Raw genomic sequence first — 27,080 nt, 5'->3', positions numbered from 1 at the left:
GTCTGGTGTATCAATCAAGTGAAAGGATGGCTGATAGGCTGACGTCTATTTTTTTTCTCCAAAACAACTGAACCTTTTTACGATAAATTTGGAAATGTCATCGTGAAAAAAGTCCTCCTCCCATTCCGTATGAAAGTGATACTTTTTTTCTTCTTACTTGGTCCATCATCCCCACTCATTTTTGATCTTACGTTTAAGAGGCAAAAACCGAGCAAAAAATGTTAATCTAACTAACGACGAGCTTGTTAACTTTGCATTGTTTGAGCACGCAGAGCGTACCTAATAATAAGATGTCATCTGATTGGTTGTCCGGTATATCAATCAAGTAAAAGGATGGCTGATAGGCTGACGTTTACCGGTAGTTCCCCCCCCCCCCCCCAAAAAAAAAAAACAACTCAACTTTATTTCCCGAATACATTTTGAAATGGCAGTGAATGAGTTAATTAGCACACTTATTTCATTCCCAAACGAGTAGCTTAGTTTCATTTTACCCCAAGAAGCAGCTCCGTGCCAAAATGGTCAACGAGGTTCCAGTATAACTTCATGTCCTGCAACCACACTTCCAATCAACCTGACGGTTCTCTGACTTGATCATCGTCCTTACGTTCACAGTCCACGATTGGTGAGATCTCTATTTTTATTTTTTCGTATACATCACTGAAAGCATTCCTGCAGAGAAATAAACACCAGATGTGATTTTGCAATTAAATCCAATCGAAATTAACTGCTATGATTGTATTGTTTACAGTTTGCACGTTCAAGGGCCTATTATAAACAAAATAGCTCGGGGAAGAAGACGTTTACCACATGCAGTGTTTATTTACATATTCCGTACATTCGACAACAATGTTAGCGCTATTTCTTCTCTAAGACAGATAAGAATTCAACCACCAAAAACTATTTGAATAATGACAGTAAACATTGTCAGACAGCATAAAATGACTCACCCATGCTAAGGCAATCTTAAATCATCCAGTGGACACCCGTGAGCTTTTATCTCTTGTCTTTATTGTTATTTATCCAGCATACATAAATGCATTTGCAGGAAAGTGGCCATTCAAGACAAGGCCCACGCGAGTAGCCTGCAGATATGTTCTAAAAATAGCTCACCAATTGAAAACAATGGCAGGGTTTCATGGAAATCAAGTGTTGCGTATCCTGTGACCATATTTATGTATTCTGTGTATTTTAAGCGTCGTTGTTGTTGTTGTGCCTCTGCTGAAGAATGCTTGGATGAAGTTCAGCTTCCCAGTCCATGTCATTCTTGTACAATGATACCTCGGTTTACGAACCCCTTGGCTGACAAACATTTCGGTTACGAATGTTACATTTATGAATATTTTACCTTGGCATACGAACTTTACCTTGGCTTACGAACTTTTTTCGTACGCGGAACTGCCTCAATGAGTGATGTGTCGTTCGCGAATGAGCCCATTCTTCTAACAACAAAATGGCAGCCGACTGTTTTTGTCTTCTAATCCTCGCCCCCAGTCTTCGGGTAAAGCCACATGATTGGTCAAGAACGCAGCAGTGAGGGGGGGGTGGTTTCAACATTAAAGAGACAGGCAGACGACAGTGAGAGAGTTTCAACTTTGATAGTTCAAAGGCAGAGTGTAGACTGCAAGGTTAAAATATCCCGTCAATCAGGCTCCACAAATAACCCGCACAAGCCATCTGTCCACTTGATGCAAAAAGCTATCAACCCAGCTAAACAGAACACAATTGATGAGGAAAAAGGTAAAATTATCGCAGAGAAAGCACCTCCAAGGGATCATTCCTCAAGATGGTGAAAGAAGGCTACTATGCTGACGAAACCGGCCACTCCATTCCATCAAGCCGTCAACGACCATGACAAAGGTAAATAAAACGACTTTATTATATAGTAAAGTTTATTTTTTTAAATTACAGTAAAGTCTCGTTATATCGATATTCAAGGGAGTCCGAAAAAATATCGATATAACCGGGACTATCGATATATCCGACCCTGTTTGCATGTAATTTTCTCCGTGCGTGCATAGAAATAGTATCGATATAACCGGGACTATCGATATATCCGATATCGATATAACGAGACTTTACTGTATAATACCATAACACATCCATTATACATAAAATAAGGTATATTGTGTAGTTTTAAGGCTCAGAAAAGTACAGTAAAGTCTCGTTATATCGATATTCTCGGGTGTCGGAAAAAATATCGATATAACCGGACTATCGATATATCCTGCGGCATATAAATTTTCTCCTTGCGTTCATAGAAATAGTATCGTAATAAGCAGTACTATCGATATAACCAATATCGATATAACAAGACTTTACTGTATGCTTTATGGGGACCTGGGAACAGATTATTCTCATTTTAATGGTTTCCTAGGGGAAATAATTTTTTGGGATACACACTTTTCACCTTACACACTTTGTCTGGGAACCAATTAAGTTCGTAAACCAATGTATCACTGTATATATAGGTGAGCCTTGATTAAAGCGGTCGAGAATTTGAATTACACTGGCGCAAAATGACTCGACTTGGTACAAGTAGCACGGTTAAATTTTGGCCACTGTTCTGGTTTGAGTTGTTTGAATAATGGAGTGTGAAAAATAAGAGAACAAAAGAGTGCAGACTCATTTACATGCAGTAACAATATAAGCAATCATGCAAGCTTAATTGAAGCTCCACAAGAGCATGTGAAGGTTAACATTGTCATTACTGGCATATTACTGACAAACACTGCAAACCTCCACCAGTGCAATGATAAGATGGTACGTTTCAATTCCAATCGAATGTTGATCATAAGATTTATTGTGTTAATGATATATTTAATTATTCAGTCATTGGATTCAATCATCATGTTGGGCCGACCTCGCCAAAGAGACATTGTCCATTTTGCTCGATGCATCGTACTATAATTTATCAGTAATGGAGCTGGCCGACTAGACTATGTCAGAATATTTTTATTTTAAAACAATATTGATGTTTCAATCTGCTTGGCACCCAAAGACAAAGCGAGCCAATGTACAGTATTGTAGTCTGAATAATGTTTTCACTGTTTCAAATTCATTAATATGTCATTTTGTAAAGACTGTTTGGAAACTGCCCCCCCCCCCCAAAAAAAAAAAAAAAAAAAAAAAAAAACAACATTTTTTTAAGCATAAGAGTTAAAGGACAACCGACGTCTCCGGACAAGTTGTGTCCATAATTTGTAAAATGGCTTCAAATGACTTTTAATGAGCGTATTTTACAAAGATTCCACCGCATATAGGTATAGTTTACGTTTTAAGACTTGTGCTGAATATTCCGGAAGTCTTGTTTTTGAGTTGGTGACGGGTCCGTACGTGACGTCACTGAAGGAACACCCCTCACTGAAAAAAAGGAAACATTGTAGCAGTCCTTCCATCACGTCAATGCTTGTTTTGTCTGAAAACCTCGTGTTGCGCCAGAAGAGGGCGTCCAAGGTCCATATGAGGAATTTATCAGCCTGTGGAAACGCAATACGCTGTCATGTCTACACGAGGTCGCCATTTTTTCCGCCTCTTTTCTGCGATGCTACATTGCAGTCTAGATGCCTCAAAATGACACGGAATAAATTATTTAATCGATTGCAAACATGTATGCTTTCCTCTTCAGAACTACAGTAAAGTCTCGTTATATCGATATTCAAGGGAGTCCGAAAAAATATCGATATAACCGGGACTATCGATATATCCGACCCTGTTTGCATGTAATTTTCTCCGTGCGTGCATAGAAATAGTATCAATATAACCGGGACTATCGATATATCCGATATCGATATAACGAGACTTTACTGTATTTGAATTATATTCATAACTGGATGTGTAACAAGAAAGCATATTCTCTGAATCTGAAGCCATTGTTTTGATTATCCAGCAAGGCTAACTAGCTTTCTATCTATTTGAGTTATTTCGGATTAATTGAACTCTGGCACGTGTGGCTGCCGCTGCTCACTCACAGAAAAAAAAAATACAAAACTTATTTTGTGACTGTAAAGTGACCTTGAGAGTTTGGAAAGGCGCTTCAAAATGAAATGCATTATTATTATTTCAGACAGCAATGTTAAGGGTGACGGAATATTATTTATTGCAGTTATTGTGTGAGTGTCGGAGGACATTTGGGTGAATCCAGGCCAAAATGTGCTCAATTCAACAAGGATTCGGGCAAAGATAGTTGAAAGACTCGGTTGTCACAGATTTACCAAGACCCCAAGGCAACTGCAACAATCTGAATCCTCCTCATGTTTATGTATTTTGAAAGTCAAGACAGCGAGTAAAATCGGTTGTAGTGTGTAACACCTAAACTCGACATTGACGATTTAATAAAAATCGACCTGTTTTTTCTTCCGACCGTCCCATTTTTTTTTCCAGTTTGTTGTCTTGTCTCCTGAAGCATACTATAAATGCAGTTTCAGATTAAAATGATAGAAACTGCTTTCATAGACAATGTACTTCACGGTTGCTAACACGAATTACAGTGATACCTCGTTTTACAAACCCCTTGGCTTACGAACTTTTCGCTTTACGAACGTTAAATATATTAAAAATTTACCTTGGCATACAAACTTTTTTCAGGATACACACGGAGCTGCCACAATGAGTGATGTGTCGTTCTTGAACGAGCCCGTTCTAACAAAAAAATGGCAACCCACTGTTTTTGTCCTCTATTCCCCGCCCCCAGTCGTCAGTTAATGCCACGTGATTCGTCAAGAACGCAGCAGTGAGGGGCTGGGGGTTACAGACAGCGAAAGAGTGAAGCCATTCTCCAAAAAAGAATATGGCAGCCAACTTTTTTTTTTTTTTGTCCTCGATTCCCCGCCCCCAATCTTCGGTTAAAGCCACGTGATTGGTTAAGAACGGGGGGTTAAATCTTAAAGACAGGCAGATGATAGAGAGGGAATGAGGAAATGGATAGAAAACAGTGAAATTTGGACTTGTTTCAACTTTGATAGTTCAAAGTCAGAGTGTAGACTGGAAGGTTAAAATATCCCATCAATCAGCCACCACAAACAACCCGCAGAAGGCATCTGTACACTTGATGCAAAAATCAACCCAGCTACACGGAACACAAGTGATGATGAACTAGATAAAATTATCACAGAGAAAGCACCTACAAGCGATCATTCCTCAAGATGGTGAAAGAAGAAGGCTACATTACTCATCAAGTGTTTTATGCTGAGGAAACCGGCCACTCGACTAATGAGTCAAAGTCAGCTTTATTGTCAAATATGCTAATATGCTTGACATACAGCACAGATGAAATTACTGTCCTCTCGGACCCAGCGTGCAGGGCATTTATAATGACTTTGGCTCTTCCCGTGAAGGAGTTTAGAGTCGTAAATTGCTTCGGTGATAAAGGAGTTTCCCAAGTCCTAAATTCTGTCCAAGGCCAGATCTCCTAGATCACAGGTGTCAAAGTCAAGGCCCCCGGGCCAAATCCGGCCCGCCACATCATTTTTTTCGGCCCGCGAAAGCAAATCAAACTTGTTAAATTCCATGACGATTGCTCAAATCTGAGCCAAAATGTCATATTTTTGGATGTCAACCACAATAAAAGTCATTATTCTTGAAAACGAGTTATTCATTAATTTGCTGTGTGCTCTATATGTAATATTTGAAGGGATTTAAACATTCTAATGGGTTCCCCAAATTCATAACGGCCCTCGAGAGGAAACCATAACTCCAATGTGGCCCGCGGCCAAAAAATGACTTTGACACCCCTGTCCTAGATGAAGATGCCAGTTTAACTTGCTGTGTCCGTTGACCTGATTGACCTCAGGTTGTCTGTGCTTCAATTGTGTATTCGAGTCACACATGTTGACTAAGCATATAACAGCATGCAACTTTTAAATATGATAACTTCCTATTCTGTCTAATCTCTATCAATCAGTGAGCATATGAATGCAATCCAATGCATTAGCAACCTGCGAGTGAAAGGCCATGTTGTAATAGAGGTGAGGTCTAATCAATTGTTGTATAAAGAAGGAATTTTCTCACAAAGCACAGCATATATTTATAGAGGAGACATGTGAGCAGTCGACAGTGTGACATTAGTAATTATGGAAGGAGCGGCTAGTCGGGGCAATTATAATGGCAGATTTCCTGCTATTGACTGACACGTGATGTCGTTTCAACTGGAGGTCATTTTTCAAACGCATAAAAGAAGCTGCGGCCTTTTTATAAAGTGATCTCAAAGTACTTAAGGGTCAAGTTGATCAGTCCATGCGTGGGCGACGGAAGGTGAAATGCAAAAAAAAAAGTGCAGTGATCTTGGCTTGATTCCAAGAGGACAGAGGTTGCTGAGTTAGTCTGTGAAAGGGGGGAAAAAAAAGGCTGCAGGGGAGGAGTGATTAATCCTTTCTTCCGTTCTGTCGCTCCGTGTTTGCAGTTATCCCCTTTGTGTTCGTATTCTATCGCAAGCGTTTGCGATCATGTCTTCCACTGCTGACCGTGTATCTCGAGGGTTCCCAGGATTTTTGTATACGAAGCACCACCCACACAAAACACATATACAGTGATACCTTGGTTTACGAACTTAATCCGTTCCCAGAATGTGTGTGTGAGGTGAAAAGTGTGTATTCCAAACATTAATTTCCCATAGGAAACCATTAAAATTAGAATAATCTGTTCCCAGGTCCCCATAAAACATAATTTACAACTAAATAAGCCTTAAAACTATCCACAATATACCTTATTTTATGTACAATAAATGTGCAATGGTATTGTAATTAAAGAAATAAATTGTACTGTATAATAAAGTCATTTTATTTACCTTTGTGATGGTCGTTGATGGCTTGATGGAAGGGAGTGGCCAGTTTTGTCAGCATTATACACTTGATGTGGAACGTAGCCTTCTTCTTTCACCATCTTGAGGAATGATGCCTTGTAGGTGCTTTCTCTGCGATAATTTTACCTAGTTCCTCATCAATTGTGTTCTGTTTAACTGTGTTGATATCTTTTTGTATCAAGTGTACAGATGGCTTGTGCTGGTTATTTGTGAAGCCTGGTTAAGGGGATACTTTAACCTTGCAGTCTACAGACCTCTGCTTTGATAGGTCCTTGCTCTCAGGTTGGTGGAGCAGAGGACTATTCCCTGAAGCTAATCTGATTACTTCTTTTGTCCTGACTGATTATGTTCTATGACTGCCCCATTCACCTTGGTATCACCTCATGAGCACGACTAAGCCTACTTGGCCTATTAGGGGTCATATAGGGCCACGGCTACCAGCACATTTGTTGTTAGCTGACAAAGCTTTTCGGATGAGGAGCGAACCGTCCGACACCTTCAAAGAAGTACAGATGACTGCTGAATGAAGAAACATTTTCATCGACAAACTGAAAGGACACATTGGCGAAGATTCAGCACAAAGCCAAAAAGAAAGAAAAACAACAGGACATAAGCAATGCTTTGCATGCAAATCTGTATCGAATTGACAAGCTGCTTTCAAATGATCCTCCGGACAGATAACCTAACTGGGTGTTTGCAAGTCAAGGACACCTTCATTAGTAGTCAGATCTCTCTTTATCATTAGAAAACATGTTGGTGAGTTTGACCTAGAGCTGGTATTTGCCAATGATTTCCTTCTTTTCTCAAGGAAAGGTACTGCGTCCACCTCTCAGGAGTCCAAACAGAGGACTGTTTACTGGATGGTTCTTTTATTATTAATCCATCTAAAGAGGAAAACTCTGTTTTCAGGATTGTATAGGGACGGGTAAAGTTATACCCGCTTGAAGTTTAATGAATAAGTTATGGCCCTCAATATCCTGACCTTGGGTTTTGTTGACTGACTAAGTCATTCGTTTCAGTCAATGACATAGCAATTTTGATTGGCACATATTAAAATGAATTATGAAGTCTGACATAATCGGCCATATCTGATTTTGGAATTCTCGCAATAATGGAAGGTCTCTCTCTCTCTCTCTCTCTTTCTCTCTCTCTCTCTCTCTCTCTCTCTCTCTCTCTCTCTCTCTCTCTCTCTCTCTCTCCCTCACTCTCTATCTGTCTCTCTCTCTCTCTCTCTCTCTCTCTCTCTCTCTCTCTCTCTCTCTCTCTCTCTCTCTCTCTCTCTCTCTCTCTCTCTCTCTCTCTCTCTCTCTCTCTCACTCACTCACTCTCACTCTCTCTCTCTGTCTCTCTCTCGCCCTCACTCTCTATCTCTCGTTATCTTTCTCTCTCTCTCTCTCTCTCTCTCTCTCTCTCTCTCTCTCTCTCTCTCTCTCTCTCTCTCGCTCTCTCTCTCTCTATTTCTCTCTCTCTCTCTCTCTCTCTCTCTAACTCTCTCTCTATCTCTCTCTGTCTCGCTCTTTCTCTCTATTTTTCTCTCTCTCTTTCTCTCTCTCTATATATATATATATCTGTCTATACATATGTATATCTCTATCTATCTCTCTATCTCTCTTAATCTCTCTGTCTCTCTCTCTCTCTCTCTCTCTCTCTCTCTCTCTCTCTATCTCTCTCTCGCCCTCACTCTCTATCTCTCGTTATCTCTTGCTCTCACGCTCTATCTCTCGCTCTCAATCTCTATCTCTCTCTATCTATCTATCTCTCTCTCTGTCTCTCTTTCTCTCTGTCTCTCTAACTCTCTCTCTTTCTCTCTATTTTTCTCTATCTCTCTCTTTCTCTATATATCTCTGTCTATACATATGTATATTTCTATCTATCTGTCTCTATCTCTCTTTATCTCTCTCTCTCGCTGTCTCTCTATATCTCTATCTATCTATATCTTTTCTCTCTCTCTTTCTCTCTCTTTCTCTCTATTTTTCTCTGTCTCTCTCTCTATATATCTCTGTCTATACATATGTATATTTCTATCTATCTCTCTCTCTCTCTCTCTCTCTCTCTCTCTCTCTCTCTCTCTCTCTCTCTCTCTCTCTCTCTCTCTCTCTCTCTGTCATTCTCTCTCTCAGTCTCTGTCTCTGTATGTCTGTCGAGACCAGCTGCTAGTATAGTGAGCTAATAGCAGGCCACCACTGTTAGCCGTTTTTTCTTGTCTATTTCTTCATATCAATTTTCGTGTGGCATCTGGGTGGAGAAAGATGAAATATGGTATTCTGCGCAATAAGAATGATTTTTACCTCTGTTACAGTGTGCATGAAATTGAATAAGTACTAGTACGTTACTTTTATTTTCCATTGAACTCATTCACTGCCATTCCAGAATTTATTCAAGAATTGAAAATATGACATTGAGCGGCATTCCCGAATTTGTTCGGGTATTGTTTTTTTCATGCTTGTGTGCCAATAAAGCGCTGGCCGTGGCCTCTGGCAATGTTTTTATTTTCAAAGTCAAAGTCAGCTTTATTGTCAAATCTGCTAATATGCATGACATACAGCACAGATGAAATTACTGTCCTCTCGGACCCAGCATGTAAGGCACTTATAATGACTTTAACAAACATAATAAACATGAAAACGGCAATTTTCCACAAGGGGGCAGTATTTCCCCTTTTCCATGTTAGCACTTTGTTCCAGCTTCAGCTGTTGTTAAAGCACTATATTAAACAATATGTGTGCATTGAATTGTATTTTGGTCAGCCGCCCTCATTTCAAGCAAAATAATTGACTTGGTCATTGTGTGAAATTCAGCCATTTTCCACCAGGGGGCAGTAGAGTACATGTATGCGTATCATAATGGCCATGTATGCGTACCATAATGGAATAAGGTAAATAAAACAACTTTATTATACAGTACTATTTATTTCTTTAATTACAAGACAATATCACATTTATTATACATAAAATAACTTATACTTTATGTAGTTTTAATGCTTATTTAGTGGAAAATTATGTTTTATGTTGAACTGGGAACGGATTATTCTCATTTTAATGGTTTCCTATGGGAAATTAATGTTTGGAATACACACTTTTCACCTTACACACACTTCCTGGGAACCAATTAAGTTCATAAGCCAAGGTATCACTGTATTCTGTGGGTCCTGGAATTCAAGTGACAATGACAAAAACCCTGGCACTGGAGTGGACACATTTTTCCACGTCTGGCAGTATAATGAGTTCAAAATACATGCTAATTCTATTTATTTTTTAGTGGTGCGCAACCCGTCATTAATTTTTACTTTGCCCTTCAAAAGATTGCACCTGGTGCAACAGGTTTTTTTAACCAAAACAAAAAAAAGTGACCAACTTCCTGCCTTCAAATTAAAAGTCACACCGAGTCGTATTATCGTGTTACTATCACTCTCAAGTTACTTTTTAAACTTTACTCCACCGAATAACAAAATGTCTTAACTTACTCCAATTGTGAGCAACGTTCCGAATTATCATGCTAATAAAGTGATTAAAATGCAGAAATTGTGAAAATCCAATCAAGGATGTGTTAGGCAATGTCGCAGAAGTGTCAGGAATATGATAGCCAGATAAAGTATAGCGACAGCCCTTAGGTCACAAGTCCAAAATCACATTGAGTCAGACCTCTATCTCATTCTCTCTCTTTTCTTATCCACTCTCAATTTTCTTCAACTATGCTGAAACACTAAAAATGGATCACTATCTCCATGCCAGAAGGGTTTCGGTTTTGCACACAGATAATGCTCCCTTTTACTCCTGGTCAATATCTACTTAATTTAGCATGAAATTATATTTCATCCAAGATGACAAGAAAGTGCTTGACATCATTTTTGAACGTCATCAAAAACACTTGCCGATGTTTGTTTGAGCTGTCACAAATCATTAAGCTCTCCTTTCATTGGCTGTACACACTAAATTAAATGCATTAACACAATCTGTTATGACAACAGCAACAAATACATATGTTGCCATATACAGTAAAGTCTCGTTATATCGATATTCAAGGGAGTCCGAAAAAATATCGATATAACCGGGACTATCGATATATCCCACCCTGTTTGCATGTAATTTTCTCCGTGCGTGCATAGAAATAGTATCGATATAACCGGGACTATCGATATATCCGATATCGATATAACGAGACTTTACTGTATTTTGGAAATAGATGCACTTTTCTCAATAATAGCCACAATTGGTGAATTATGTTTTAAAATTGGCTTCCAGCTTTAGGCTTACATGCTGACGTCCAATTCAATTTCTTTACTCACTATTGATGCGCAAATAAGTATAGGTAACATCCGATTTATGACCGAGTTCCGTTCCGACCAAACGGTCGTAAGTCAAAATGGTCGTAAGTCGAAATCCGTTCAAAATGTTGAATAGAGACTTGGAGGCTAAATGACTCACAAACTCCCCCTCTTAAAATATTAAAAATAGAGTCTGGAGGTCATGGTCGTAAGTATGGGTGGTCGTAAGTTCAGCAGGTCGTAAGTTGGATGTTACCTGTACTCGCTTTGAATAGCAATGACGCAATATGATCATACACAACTAAATATTATTATCAAGCTAAATTTGACTGAGTCCAAATATTTTATCTCATTCATTGCCAGACATGTATAAACTGTTTTTCAAATTCCAGGACCCACAGAAAATTGAGTATATTAATAATAATAATAATAATAATAATAATAATAATAATAATAATAATAATAATAATAATAATAATAATAATACATTTGACTTCTAAGCGCCTTTCAAAACTCTCAAGGTCACTTTACAGTCACAGGATACATTTTTTTTTTGTGGGTGAGCAGCGGCAGCCACACGCGCCAGCGTTCACTCGACCCGGAAGTAACTCAAATAGATAGAAAGCTAGCTAATAGATAGCTAATAGATCGGCAGGCAGCTAGATAGATAGCTATATAAGTAATAGATAGCCAGCTACATAGCTAGCTAGCTAGCCAGCCAGATAGCTAATAGATAGAATAGTAAGGTAAAGCGATAGAAAGCTAGCTAGCAAGCCAATAGATTGCTAATAGGTTGCCAGCCAGCCAGATGGTATTGTACGATATTACCAGTGTCTGAAATCATGTCATAATACATGGTATTGGCTTTCTAGCTAGCTTTCTATCTATTTGTCTTCCTATTCTATTTGAGTTACTTTCGGGTTGAGTGAACGCTGGCGCGTGTGGCTGCCGCTGCTCACCCACAGAAAAAAATATCCAGTAACTGTAAAGTGACCTTGAGAGTTTTGAAAGGCACATATAAATGAAATATAGTATTATTATTATTATTATTATTATTATTATTGATAATTGTTATTGTTATTAATAGAAGAGTTTGAAAAACCTCTGTTGATTTGGATTTACAAAAAGCAGCTAGCAGGGCACATTGTGAGTGAGGGTATTATCGCAGAGAAAGCACGCCAATTTCACTCGGATATCATCAAGTGGCAACCTGGAAGTTTGTCATCCATTGACAACAACCATCACGAAAGTAAATAAAACAACTTTATTATACTGTACAGTTTATTTTATTTTTCATCACAATACAATAGCACATTTATTATACATAAAATAAGGTATATTTTGTGTAGTTTTAAGGCTTATTTAGTAGACAATTATGTTTTATGGAGACCTGGAAACGGATTATTCTCATTTTAATGGTTTCTTAGGGGAAATACATGTTTGGCAGACAAACTTTTCGCCTTACACACACTTTCTGGGAATCACTGTCATAATCACTGCAATATACTGCATGTAAAGAGATCCGCTGCTTTGGGGGGATTGAAAAGTCTTATAATTCATTATTCACATTATTTCTGGGAAAAAAATAAATAAACCCGCCCACAAAATACAACAATACCCCATCATGAATGGAGTACAATGTCAGATTGACCTCCAAACAGCCAATAAAAACCTTCCGCTGATCCTTTTGGCTTTTCAACGTTTCATTTCGTAGTTCAGTTGAGAGACCTGATTGTTCGCTGCCAGCAATTACAGTTTAATGGGTCAGATGGTCGTCTTGGCTGCAGTTCAAAACTTCAGAAACATGATTTTATTGCCAATCACGTATTAATAGAACAGATGGCTCATTTTGAAATCAAACCGCCATTCAATTCAAACAGAGCATTAACTGAGATGAGGGGGGACGTTGTGCTGAGGTGACCTGCTGCAGCGTATATGCCTCGGTCACAAAAAACGGAGCCGTGTTTTATTTAAGACTAAACTTTTTAAAGGCGTTTTTGTCTGGCTTGTAAAATATCCACAGAAATACCAACAAGGCATTTGGCAGTGTGTGTCTATATGGCTATAATAACCCTACTATTCATTTCAAAAGCAGTATGCACACTCCACATTTTTTCCAGGGTACAGTCATACCTTCTGAAAATACCCAATTCGCAGCTCAATTTTTTGCTGATTTTTGGACACTTTAAGTCATTTTTATTGGTGTTTTGCATTTGAATAAAAATATCATATTGCATGTTTTGGGTATTTTAAATGCTATAAAACGTTTTTCTGATGTCAGTTAAAAACCAAAAAAGTGACGTCGGTTGTCCTTTAAGCAAATATCGATTCACCTTAAGCTGCCTTGTTATCGATACAGGCAGAGCAAATTGGCTGGCGGGAGATGGAAGGGGAACCGTAGTAACAGGATTATCGTAATAACCAGGTATCGTACTAACCAGAACCAATTATACATAAAAGACTAGAAATTTGCCGGGAAATGTAATAAGCAGTATTATCGATATAACCGATATCGATATAATGAGACTTTCGTGTACTTATTCGTCTTATTGTGTTTCAAGTTGTGAAAAATGGGGCAGGCAACTTTTCAGAGTCGTCTGCCCTGGTCTCGGGTAACGTTTTGTCATGAGTTTCAGACACCTTATACACCGGAAAATATGGTAATGTTGTCTAAGTTTAAGGTAGTACTTACTTGAAATGAAAAACCAAATCCAACAAACAAATTGCAGAACTCAAGCGTTTAACTAAACAGTATTTGAAATAACGTCTGCCCGGAGGCCCGGGGTGTACAACGTTTACGTCGGGCGTACAACTTTCAAAACATCTCGGCCCGGGTGGCCGACAACTTCTTCAAGAAAAAAAAAAAAGATTATTTTCTAATCAAACGTTTGTTTTATTCAATAAAGCAAAAGCTACAAGCAAACCGCTACAAACCACGTGGACTTCTCTTTCTAAGCTTTCAAAACATTCAAGTACGCACTGCCAAACGAAGGTTAGTTTGGCAATTTGCATACTCGGCACGGCAGCCAATCAGAAGCCTGTTTTGTGCTTCGGATTATACCGTGACTGTAAAGTATACTTGAGAGTTTTGAAAGGTGCTTAGAAAGAGGAGTTCACGTGGCTTTGAGCAGACGCAAACAATGCATTGTGCACCATGACGACAAACGCAACTGGAGCAAAATCTTCAACAAGGGATATTTACCATAAATTAAGCAATTTGTGAGCATTTGTGGTAGGTACTTCCTTAATTTAAAAAAATCCTTTATACTTCAACAATATTTTTTTTGCGATTAGTAGTCTTATTGTGTTTCAAGTTGTGAAAAATTGGGCAGGCAACTTTATGGGCGGGCAGGCAACTTTTCAGAGTTGTCTGCCCTGGTGTCCAGTAATGTTTTGTCATGAATTTCAGACACTGCTTATACACCAGAAAATACAGTAATGTTGTTTAAGGTTTAAAGTAGTACTTACTCGAAATGAGACACCAAATTTAACAAACAAATTGCAGTTAAGTTTGTAATCTAGTACCTTTGTTTTCTCCCCATTATTGCCTTTCACTTTTGTTTGCCCTTCTCTTCCCACACACAATCAATTTTCACCTCTGTGTTCATGGTAAATTTACTAATGCAGTCAATGTGCGTCCTGAATCATGGCAAGCCACAAATGCGGTCGTGCTACTGTTGTAAGTGATTGCACGAACAAAACCACCTTGTGGATGTGAAAGCTAGTGGTTGACCGATGGATGATATATTGTGTATATATGAGCCGTTTGACTTTCAACGCTTATCTCGCTTCACATAAATTGACTACTCATTCGAAAGAAGCCACATGTGCACAAACCACAAAATATAGCACCGCATGAAAAATATATACCAGTGCAACGCTTAGATCTGAGGGAAAGTTGCATCTTGCGCATTAATATTTAAAGGACAACCGACATCTCCGGACAAGTTGTGTCCATAATTTGTAAAATCGCTTCAAATGACTTCTACTGAGCGTATTTTACAAAGATTCCACCGCATATAGCTATATTTTACGTTTTAAGACTCACGCTGAATATTCCGGAAGTCTTGTTTTTGAGTTGGTGACGGGTCCTCACCCTACGTCACTGAAGGAACGCCCCTAACCGAGAAAGGACATACCTTGCATCACCTCAATGCATTTTGCGGTACTTCGTTTGGTCTGAAAACTTTGTGTTGATCCGTGTTGATGGCGAAATTAGAAGGAAAACACATAAATAACACGATGGTGAATCGTTGTGTGTTGCGTCAAGACTTCTGCAGTGTATTTGACAAAACCTCCCAGGAGACGATTTCCACAGAGCTTTATCTTCTGCCTTTTTTTGGTTAATGTGAGTACTAAAGAGTGTGTCACTACATTTCTCTCCAGATGCATCAAAATGACCGGAATAAATTCTTTAAAAGATTGCAATTATGTATGCTTTCCTCTTCGGAACTATTTGAATCATATTCATAACTGGATGAGTAACAAGAACGCATCTTCTCCGAATCTGAAGCCATTGTTTTGATTCTCCACCAAGGCAAGACGTCTTGGGGTGACACCACGAACAAGGGGGCGGGATCTTCTGAAACTGGCCACTTCCGGGTTCAATTTGAAGTAGTTTTTGGACACTTTAAGTCATTTTTATTGGTGTTTTGCATTTGACTAAAAATATCATACTGCGTGTTTTGGGTATTTTAGATTCTATAAAATGTTTTTCTGATGTCCGTTAGGAAACAAAAAAGTGATGTCGGTTGTCCTTTAAAGGTGGCGGCAATGTTTTATCCATTCATTCTATTCATCGTCCCTTATTTAAAAAAAATGCTGTACATCGTCGATGAAAAGGTTTCTTCAGCTTTCATATGTACTTCTTTGAAGGTGTCGGACGTCTTGCTGGTAGTTTTGGCCCTATGTATATCCCTATTGTCCAGATGTGGCGGTGCCGGACTCTGCTATGAATGGTTTATTCGTCTCGCAATGGAGAAATTTACAAGTACAGTGAGACCTCAACTTACAAACACCTCAACTTACAAACTTTTTGTCTTACAAACGTCAAATTTATGAACATTAAACCTTATAATAAGCACTATTTTCATAATACACACCCACCACGGCTGGCGGAGTGATTTTCGGCGGAAGCACACGACCGAACAGCACCAGAGGTTAAGTTACCAACAGTCCTTATGGAAGGTGACTCTCCTTCCATAAGCCATCAACGACCATCAAAAAGGTAAATAAAACTTTCTTTTACAGCACAGTTTATTTCTTTAATTACAGTCCTCATGTAATGCGCCTCTATTTCCAAACAGCAATTCCCTTTGACCTTCGACCTCCAATGCCATTCCATCAAGCCATAAATGACCATCACAAATGTAAATAAAGTGACTTTATGATACAATTCAGTGTATTTATTTCATTACAATACAATAGCACATTCATTATACATAGAATAAGGTATGTTGTGTGTAGTTTTAAGGCTTATTTAGTTGAAATGTATATTTGATGGAAACCCGGGAACGGATTATTCCCATTTTAATGGTTTCCTATGGGAATGTTTTGTTTTAGATACACACTTTTCGCCTTACACACTCTGTCTGGGAACCAATTAAGTTCATAAGTTGAGGTCATGTAAGTTGTCTTGCTGTTTTCAAAATACAGTAAAGTCTTACGATATAACCGGGACTGATATGTTTGCATGTAATTTTCTTGCGTGCATAGAAATAGTATCGATATAACCGGGACTATCGATATATCCGATATCATAGATATACTATACTATACACAGATGTCTATGTAAATATGCCATAAATATACGTATGTCATTGCCAATGTTTCATTTCATTGATTTCTTATTAAGAGTGTCATTCCAGTGGGTAACACAGAAGGGATTGCAGTTGAATGCTTAAACCCAGCTGCGTATCTCCCCAAAAAAGAGAGAGAAAGGACAGAAAAGCCTTAAAGCCGCTCCTAGCATAAACACTGCAGGCAAGCCAGGGTGGGGGTACACTGCAGCGCAGAAGGCTCAATTCAAACAATGGTGATTCACAATTCCCTGTTTTATCTTAGAGCAAAGACCCTCCCTCTCTTTTCGAGAAGGGATTGTCAAAGACTAATGTAACCCTGCATATTAAATGACTGCATATTATTCTAACCTTTGGCTTCAGTGTTTTTGGGAATAATCCTTAAAAATCCCCATGAATCCCCATGACTTTAAATGCTTCTCTGCCTATGATATTGCTCAATTAAACAGGACTGCGCTTTGAGGATGGTCACCTGTAAATCATGATTGCTTGTTTTAATTATGGTTATTGATGACCGAGACAATGACTTCAATGCAGATTCTGGTACTACGAAAGTCGATCATTCCATCGGGGGGCGCGTAATTACACATTCCGGCTTTCTTTGCAGTTAGGGCGCGGAAAATCCTACTGGAGCCTCCGCATCCTGCCCACCACCTTTTCCAGCGACACCCCTAAGGCAGGCGCTACCGATCCATGCGCACTAAATCCCGTAGACATTTAAACAGCTTTTTCCCCTAAGCCATTAACTCTCTAAACAGTAATCCAAATATAACTGTATAGTGCCTCTTTGCAATTTGTTTATGGTGATACTAGTGTAGCGTAAACTACCATAGAGAAATTCAGATTCAGAATTCCTTGTATGTTCTACATACTTGGCATTAAATATGATTCTCATTCAGATTAGAGAACTGGACTTCTCCATCGGGCTACTTTGTTTCTGCAGTTTTCTGGCTTGTTCTTTCCACAAACTAGATATTAGGTTAGGGTTAGCCTATCAGGGACGGACTTCTCTTCCTGTGTTATGAAAGTCCGGTGAGGCATGTTTTTCCAAAAAAAGGCCGGTTTCATCAGCATTAAACACTTGATGCGGAACGTAGCCTTCTTCTTCCACCATCTTGAGGAATGATTCCTTGTAAGCTTCGGCAGCTTTATCGACAGAACTGGCTGCCTCGCCATGACGAATGACACTATGAATCCCTGTACGACACTTAAAGTTCTCGAACCATCCGTGGCTAGCCTTGAAATCATCAATGGATGATGAACTTCCAGGTTGCCTCTTGACGATATCTGAGTGATATTGCTGTGTTTTCTTGGTGAAAATACCCTCACTCTTTGTTAATCCAAATTAACAGAAGTTTTTCAACCTTCTATTGCCTGAGACCGTTGCTTAGACAACATGGAAACACCCTCAGGAACACACTTACCGTTAATAGCTTCCTTGTTCCGAAGGATGATAGCAATGGACTTAGCATACTAGTACTGGGACCTTGTTCGTGTTTCTCGATGATCTCCTTCTTCTGCTCGACCGTAATTTTGTTTTGTGTCTTCTTTGGCTGAACACTAGTCTGTGGTGGGGTCTTTATCGGATCCATAATAACAAATGTATCCTTGATTCCAAACAATGTATGCACACAGAAAAAGGGGGTGTGGAAAAGTAGTCCGGCAGCGACGGTGACGCTATTCGGCCGTTTGTGTTCTTCCGCGGAAAACTAGTCCGCCACCCATTGTGGCGCTCTGTGTGTGTCCCGAAAACTAGTTTGTATGCCAAGATTCTATTCTCGCGAATTTAATGTTCGTAAGGCGAAAAGTTCGTTAGCTAAAGCGTTCGTAAGCCGAGGTATCACTGTATATAGAACATCCCAGAATTGTGAACGCCCACTTAAAAAAATCCCCTCCTACACCACTGGTCTTCCAGCCACGAGCTTTATCTCGCATTTGTGTGGCCATACGAAGCAACATTAAGCCCCCCTGACAATGACCTAACAGTGAGGTGACATTCTCAGACACAGCTTAACGGAGTCATTGAGATCTCATTGTTGATGCCCATGGACCCAATCGGCAAGAGGCCACACAGCCATTACACTCATCTGTCCCACTATCAAGCTAGCCTTTGGCGGAACTGAGAGCAATTGTAGAAACTCTTCCTCCCGTTGACCCTTCATTGTTGTCTCAGGAATGTGGAGAAATGGTAGGTTTACCACAAATAATTTACTTTGGCTTTCATGTATCTTCGTGTATGTCCTAATTGATTGGTTGTTTGACGATCAGGTCTCAATTGGGTTTGATGACCCCAGTCCTCAATGAGACTGTAGCAAGTACAGTGATACCTTGGCTTACAAACTTAATTGGTTCCCAGATAGTGTGTAAGACCAAAAGTGTGTATCCCAAAAAAATAATTTCCCATAAGAAACCATTAAAATGAGAATAATCCGTTTCCAGATCCCCATAAAACATAATTTTCTACTTTCTAATTTTCTAAGCCTTAAAATAACACAAAATATATATATATATATATATATATATATATATATATATATATATATATATATATATATATATATATATATATATATATAACTATTTAAACATTATCATTATTATTGTTATTATTATTACATACATATTGGTTTGTATTTTTTTTTCAAAAACAGAAAACCAAATTAACCCACTGCTAGACGTGGAAAAATGTGTCCAGTGCCAGGGTTTTTGTCATTGTCACTTGAATTCCAGGACCCACAGAATATTGAGTTTTAAGACTACATAAACATTCAATGCAGCATAAGAAACATATGACTCTCTTCTTTCATCAGAAAAAAAAGAGTTAATTCCTAAATTTTATGGGTCTGAAGTTATATGAGCTTGAAGTGGGGGCAGCTGTCCAAAATACATTGCAATACATACTGGTTTATATAGCACTTTAACAACAGCTGAAGTTGGAACAAAGCGCTAACATGGAAACAAGGGAAATGCTGCCCACCTAGCGGAAGGGCAAAAACAGAGGCCATGGCCAGCACTTAATCGGCACCCAAATAAGGAAAAAAAAAACTAAACCCGAACAAATTTGGGAATGGCGCTCTACGTCATATTTTCAATTCCCAGATAGATTCATGACATGATGGCAGTGAATGAGTTAAATTCCACGAGAACAAATTCTCTAAGGTCAGTTGAAAATCCATCAGTTAAACAATAGGTTTACTTCCTCACATTTCTTTTCAAAGCCGTGTTTGGAAATGCGAAACATATCATTTCACTGATTTCCATACGGTTCAATTGAAAGTAGACATTTTACCTTTTCAAAAGGTCAACTTGAATAACAGCCCGAGGCAAAACTGTTTATGTGCAATAATATATAAATACATCACTCTTAACAAACATGGCTGATGTACCAGAATCTAAATAAAACATTCAGACAGTCGACAAAATTGAGAATGAAATGATTCAGTGGCCCCTTCAATCGGTTGTGTCAGTGAAAAGCAACCTCCAGTCTAACTAGCTAGCTGGCTAGCTATTAATTTTCTATTAGCTAGCTAGCTAACTTGATCTATTAGTTATTCTATAGTTATTCCCGAAAAACTCTCGGCAGCCATTTTCTTTTTGGAAGAATGGCTTCACTCTCTCTCTGGCTGTAAACCTCTCCCTCACTGCTGCGTTCTTGACCAATCACGTGGCTTTAACCGACGACTGGGGGTGGGGCATAGAGGACCAAAACAAGCCGGATGCCATTTTCGGGTTCATTCGCGAACGACACATCACTCATCGTGGTACCTCTGTGTGTATCCCGAAAAATAGTTTGTATGCCAAGGTAAAATTTTCATAAATTTAACGTTCGTAAAGCGAAAAGTTCGTAAGCCAAGGGCTTCGTAAAACGAGGTTCATGTATCACTGTATAAATGTCCTAAAAGATCCAATACAGAAAAAAATAGCAAATCATTTTTGTGAGCCGGCGAGGAAGTCAAATTGCAAACCGCACAATACCTGATTATCACACGGTCAATTAAGGCTTAGCGCAGAGTTGATGACATCACCGTTGTTCTTCCGGAAGACTTAACGGGGAAATTAAAACATGTTGGGATCAAGTCAGGCATTAAAAAAAAACTTTAGGAGATTTCGTGGAAGTGTGTCTAAATAAAAGAGGGCAATAATAAGCAGTTCATTTAGCAATAAGTAGATGTGAGGGTGAATGGCGCTGGACTTATCTACATGGGAGCAGCCTGTGATAGTCGCGCAGAGTCGCGGGGTCTTCGGAGACTAATGACACAGTAGGATTACTAAGCGCTCACACGCTTGCACCAAGGACATTTGCCAATAACAACTTTATCTGCTTCCTCCATGCGCCTTGGGTTCGAGCTGTTGGAAATTAAGAATGGCGCCGTTTTGTCACCAAGTTAGGGGATTGCTGACTGTTGTTGTAATTGGGATTTAAAAAAAAAGAATTAATAAAGGATTTGGTGCTGTTATCAGTTGTTCTTATCAATTGATTAGAAATGAAATGTATTATTATTATTATTATGGTGTTGGTTTTGTCTACATGATCTTTAGGGGTGTTCATTGTTTGGTCTGCCATTTTGTTTCACGTCTCAAGTACTAATTGCTATCTATTCGCTAGCTGATCGCTATCTATTCGCTAGCTGATAGCTTTCTATTCGCTAGCTGAGAGCTATCTATTCGCTCACCGATAGCTATCTATTTGCTCGCTGATAGCTATCTATTCGCTAGCTAATAGCTATCCATTCGCTAGCAAATAGCTAGATAATGGCTAGCTATTCATTAGCTATTGGCTATTTATTGGATAGCGATTAGCTATCTATTCGCTAGCTATGAGCTTTGTACTTGCTAGCTAATAGCTATCTATTCGCTAGCTATTGGCTATCTATTCACTAGCAAATAGCTAGCGAATAGCTATCTATTAGCTAGCTATTGGCTATCTACTCACTAGCAAATAGCTAGTGAATAGCTATCTATTCGCTAGCGATTGGCTTGAACCTTATCTATTCACTATTGGCTATCCGCTAGTTATTGGCTATCTATTTGCTAGCTATTAGCTATCTATTCTCTAACTAGCTAGCTTGCTATCTATTTGAATTACTTTGGGGTTGAGTGAACGCTGGCGCGTGTGAAAAAATATCCTGTGACTGTAAAGTAAGAGTGCAAAGTAAAAGTAAAGTAGTTATTATTGTTAATCAACAGGAATTGTCAGTTGAACAAAACCGTTTTAGGTACTGAAGAATTGTCGGTTTCCACTCATGCGGTGTTCATCTTTCACACTGAGGCCATTATTGCACCACAACTTTTTAATGGAGTCTGAAAAAAGGGCTAAAGATTTAGATTTGCATAGATTTAGTGAAGTCATTATAACACTTCAAATCGTTTCACATCTCTTGGAAATGTCTGGCCTATTATATTCTCCATTTTGCTGTGCCAATAATGGTGTGACTACATTTTTTTTTAGAGCAGGAGACAATGGAACATTTAGAAGCGCCATTAAAAGAAGCTGCTTTTATTTTGATCTGTGATTTGCACTTTGTATTTGTCATCACAACACAAGCACAGATCACATTTGACTTTAAATAGGTGAGAGATTTGTGTGTATGGGACACTGTGAGCAAAGGCTCAAAAACAGGAAGATTGTCTTTTACTGCTGGCAGGGGACGCAGCCATTCATGACCGCCGCCCAATCTCTGCAGCCTTCTGCCAAGCTTTTTATTGAGAGTCGTGATACCTCAGTTTATGAACTGAATTGGTTCCAGGAAAGTGCGTGTAAGACGAAAAGTGTGTCTTCCAAACATGTTTAGATGTTAAAAAAAAAAAAACTTTCGGATTTCCTGGTAACCGCCTGACTCCTTTCCTAATCATTGGACAATATTTTGCAGTCTTGATGGGAAAATATCTCTTATTCTCATTCTCTTAAAGGACAACCGACGTCTCCGGACAAGTTGTGTCCATAATTTGTAAAATGGCTTCAAATGATTTCTACTGAGCGTATTTTAATAAGATTCCACCGCATATAGCTATATTTTACGTTTTAAGACTCGCGCTGAATATTCAGGAAGTCTTGTTTTTGAGTTGGCGAAAAAAAGACACATCGTAGCAGTCCTTCCATCACATCAATGTATTTTACTGTACTTGTTTGGCCTCACAACCTCGTGTTGCACCCAAAAGCCGCTAGAAGGCCAGAAGAGGGCGTCCAAGCTCCATATAAGGAATTTATCAGCCTGTGGAAACTGAGGTGGCCACAGGAGGTCGCCATTTTGTGCCTCTTTTTTTTGGTGAGACAGTTCCCCCCAATGTTGCCTCAAAATGGCACAAAATAAATTATTTAATTGATTGCAAACATGTATGCTTTCCTCTTCAGAACTATTTGAATCATATTTATTACTGGATGTGTAACAAGACAGCATATTCTCCAAATCTGAAACCATTGTTTTGATTCACAAGCAATGCAAGACGTCTTGGTGTGACGTCACGAACTGGGGGCGGGACTTTCTGAAAATGCCCAATTCGCAGCTACATTTTTGGCAGATTTTGGACACTTTAAGTCATTTTTATTGGTGTTTAGCATTTGGGTATTTTAGATGCTATAAAACGTTTTCCTGAGGTCAGTTAAAAAACAAAAAAGTGACGTTGGTTGTCCTTTAAAGGACAGAAGTCGGAAAGGACGGAAGTCTTGTTTTTGAGTTGGTGACGAGTCCTCACCTTACGTCACTGAAGGAACGCCCCTGACTGAGAAAGGACATACCTTGCATCACCTCAATGCATTTTGTGGGACTTTGTTTGGTGTGAAAACTTCGTGTTGATCCGTGTTGATGGCGAAATTGGAAGGAAAACACATAAATAACGCAATGGTGAATAATTGTGTTTTGCATTAGGACTTCTACAGTGTATTTGACATTCGCTAACAACACTTCCCAGGAGACAATTTCCACGGAGCTTTGTCGCCATCTTCTACCTTTTTGGGGTACTGTGAGTACTAAAGAGTTTGTCAGTACATTTCTCTCCAGATGCATCAAAATGACAGGAATAAATTCTTTAATCGATTGCAAACATGTATGCTTTCCTCTTCAGAACTATTTGAATCATATTCATAACTGGATGAGTAACAAGAAAGCGTCTTCGCCGAATCTGAAGCCATTGTTTTGATTATCCAGCAAGGCAAGACGTCTTGGCGTGACACCAAGAACAAGGGGGTGGGACCTTCTGAAACTGGCCACTTCCGGGTTCAATTTTAAGTACTTTTTGAACACTGTCATTTTTATTGGTGTTTTTCATTTGACTAAAAATATCAGCCTGCGTGTTTTGGGTATTTTAGATGCTATAAAATGTTTTTCTGATGTCAGTTAGGAAACAAAAAAGTGATGTTTGTCCTTTAAGCTACATTTCACTCAGTCTCCTTAATGCATTCTGGTAAGAACTAATGGTATTTGCATTCCCTCTTACACCGGAGATAACATGCAGCTGCTGCACCTTTAATTTGCACTGCCGAGCCACTCTGCGTAAAAAGAAAAACGTTGCTCCGCTTGCCTCAAATGAAGCAGATGCTCCTGACGCTGCTGCTGCTGCTGCTGCTGCACCGGAGGGAACACCTAACATTAACAATGCACTTTGGGGTTGTGTTTAATGTGTAGGAATAACTTGTTTCTCTTTGGAAAAAAATAACACTCATCATTTCTGTTTTTCCATCTTTTTAAAGGAAAACCGACACCATTTTTTTTGTTTCCTAACTGACATCAGAAAAACTTTTTATAGCATCTAAAATACCCAAAACACGCAGGCTGATATTTTTAGTCAAATGCAAAACACCAATAAAAATGAGTTAGTGTCCCAAAACTACTTCAAAATGACCCCGGAAATGGCGAGTTTCAGAAGGTCCCGCCCCCTTGATCGTGACGTCACGGCAGGACGTCTTGCCTTGCTCTAGAATCGAAACAATTGCTTCAGATTCGGAGAAGATGCTTTCTTGTTACTCATCCAGTTATGAATATGATTCAAATAGTTCTGAAGAGGAAAGCATAAATGTTTGCAATCGATTAAAGGAGTCCTACCATATCAATTCGAGACGTCTGGACTCCAATGTAGCGTCCCACAAAATGCACAAGATGGCGCCCAATCGCCGTTGGAAATGGGCTGATTTGTTTGCTGGGAATTTGTGTCAACTAGTATCAAATAGTAGCAAATTTTCTGTGCGATGTCTAAATAACAAGGCGCCATATATGAAATATGGGTTTGAATCTCCCACCTGAGAGATTGATACAAGATCCAATGCAAACATTTACATTCATCTTCATAAGTAAATGAGCGTGTTTATAAACCAATATGTATGTACAGCTAGTTAGCTGGCTATCTATTGGCTAGCTATCTGTCTGGCTATCTACAGTAAAGTCTCGTTATATCGATATCGGATATATCGATAGTCCCGGTTATATCGATACTATTTCTATGCACGCGCGGAGAAAATTACATGCAAACAGGGTCGGATATATCGATAGTCCCGGTTATATCGATATTTTTTCGGACTCCCTTGAATATCGATATAACGAGACTTTACTGTATTTGCTATCAATTAGCTAGTTAGCTGGCTATCTAGCTAGCAATATATTTGCTATCTATAATCTATCTATAGGCTAGCTAGCTATTAGTTATGTATTAGCTAGCGAGCTAACTCTCTATTTATTCGAGTTATTCCGGGTTGAGTGAATGCTGGCGCGTGTGGCTGCCGCCGCTCACCCATAGAAAAATTTATCCTGTGACTGTAAAGTGACCTTGAGAGTTTTGAAAGGCGCTTATAAATCAAATGTATTATTATTATTATTATATGTAAATGGAAATATGCCCATTTTGGGTCTATCTGTTACACCAAGCCATCGCTTTTCAAGGTGATCACTGGTTAGAATGGGTTTCCTTGTCACAGGATAAATGCATTGCTTTCCACTGCTGTGACATAAAATATCTTAAAGATGATAAGAAGCTAAGAATACGGCACAGAATTAAGTCCCGGGGCCTCACCAAGTCATGCATAATCTCTTCATAGTCTCACAATGAATAGACCCTGGATGTTTTTTGTATGGTTGATGTGACATTGCATATATTCCTTCCGTTTGCTTCACAATAATATATTTAGCAGTACATCAAAGGACAAAATATGACAACCGAGGCTGGGTATTATATACCATTTGTGATAGCAACCTGTCAAATCATGGCATTTTAATAAACGTATAGGCATGGAATCCATTCGTTATACTAACGACAAACTGCTCAAACACTTCCAGTAAAATAAAATACACAAAAAATCTATTCATTGTAAAAAATGAACATTGTAAATGCTCAAAAATAGACTATCAACATAAGTCTGTGTAAGCTCTCAGTCGTACAGAAGTGGTCCAGTGGTTGCTAGCTTTAGCTTTCCCCTAAAAGCTAGCAACGACTCATTTGACGACAATGAGGTTAAAATCTCAGCGAAAGAAAATAGATGGTTTGAAAGGGGAGTAAAACAAGCTATTTTCATAAAACAGCAAAATCCTTCACTAAACCGCCATGGTGGGAGTGAGGTTCAATTTGGATTGTTCGTACAACAGACTGCTTAGGCAACATAGGCTTAGTTATGCTGATGATACCAGGGCAAATGCTGGGTCCGAGAGGACAGTAATTTCATCTATGCTGTATGTCATGCATATTAGCATATTTGACAATAAAGCTGACTTTGACTTTGACTTTGAAATGGGCCAATCAGGCCAGTTGTAGACCTCATACTCAGTCAGGACAATAGAAGTAATCATTGGAGCCGCATGGAGTAGTCCTCTGCTCCCCCCAACCTGAGAGCAGGACCAATCATTGCAGAGTCTGGCACCGCCACATCTGGACAGTAGAGATATAAATATATAGGGCCGAAACTACCAGTAAGACTTTAGTTCGCTGACGAAGCATCTTGGATAAGAACGTCCGACACCTTCAAAAAAGTACAGATAATGGCTGAAGAAACCTTTTCATCGACGATAAACTCTTTCATTTTTTTTTTACACCCAAGTAACCATAACCAATGTCTCATGGCGCATTTGTGATTAACATTTAGAGTGCTTATTGTTTTTAGTTTTAGCAATCCCGTAAGCTAACTTATTTTTACATCCGCATCTAAAGAACAGCACCTTTTTCAAACTATACTACTAAACTCCGTTAATCAGATTGCCATCTATTTTGTAATAATGTCGCTGCTTACCTTTTCCCAATTCCG

General features: G+C 39.0%; 1 protein-coding gene across 3 annotated transcripts in view; it reads left to right on the top strand.

Annotated features, from left to right (window-relative positions):
* Window positions 1-441: 441 nt before the first annotated feature.
* Window positions 442-27,080, top strand: part of LOC148901099 (glutamate receptor 3-like) — a 205,863-nt gene continuing 179,224 nt past the window's right edge. For all 3 annotated transcript variants that reach the window (XR_016118217.1, XM_089019967.1, XM_089019977.1), the window contains exon 1: window positions 442-622. The gene's annotated coding sequence lies outside the window, so the exon portion shown is untranslated. The remainder of the gene's footprint in view (window positions 623-27,080) is intronic.

The sequence above is a fragment of the Hippocampus bargibanti genome, linkage group LG02 (assembly GCF_051943395.1).
Source record: "Hippocampus bargibanti isolate YZ-2025 linkage group LG02, ASM5194339v1, whole genome shotgun sequence".
NCBI lineage: Eukaryota > Metazoa > Chordata > Actinopteri > Syngnathiformes > Syngnathidae > Hippocampus > Hippocampus bargibanti.
The sequence above is the reverse complement of the archived record's forward strand: the minus strand, read 5'-3'. Positions and strand labels throughout refer to the sequence as shown.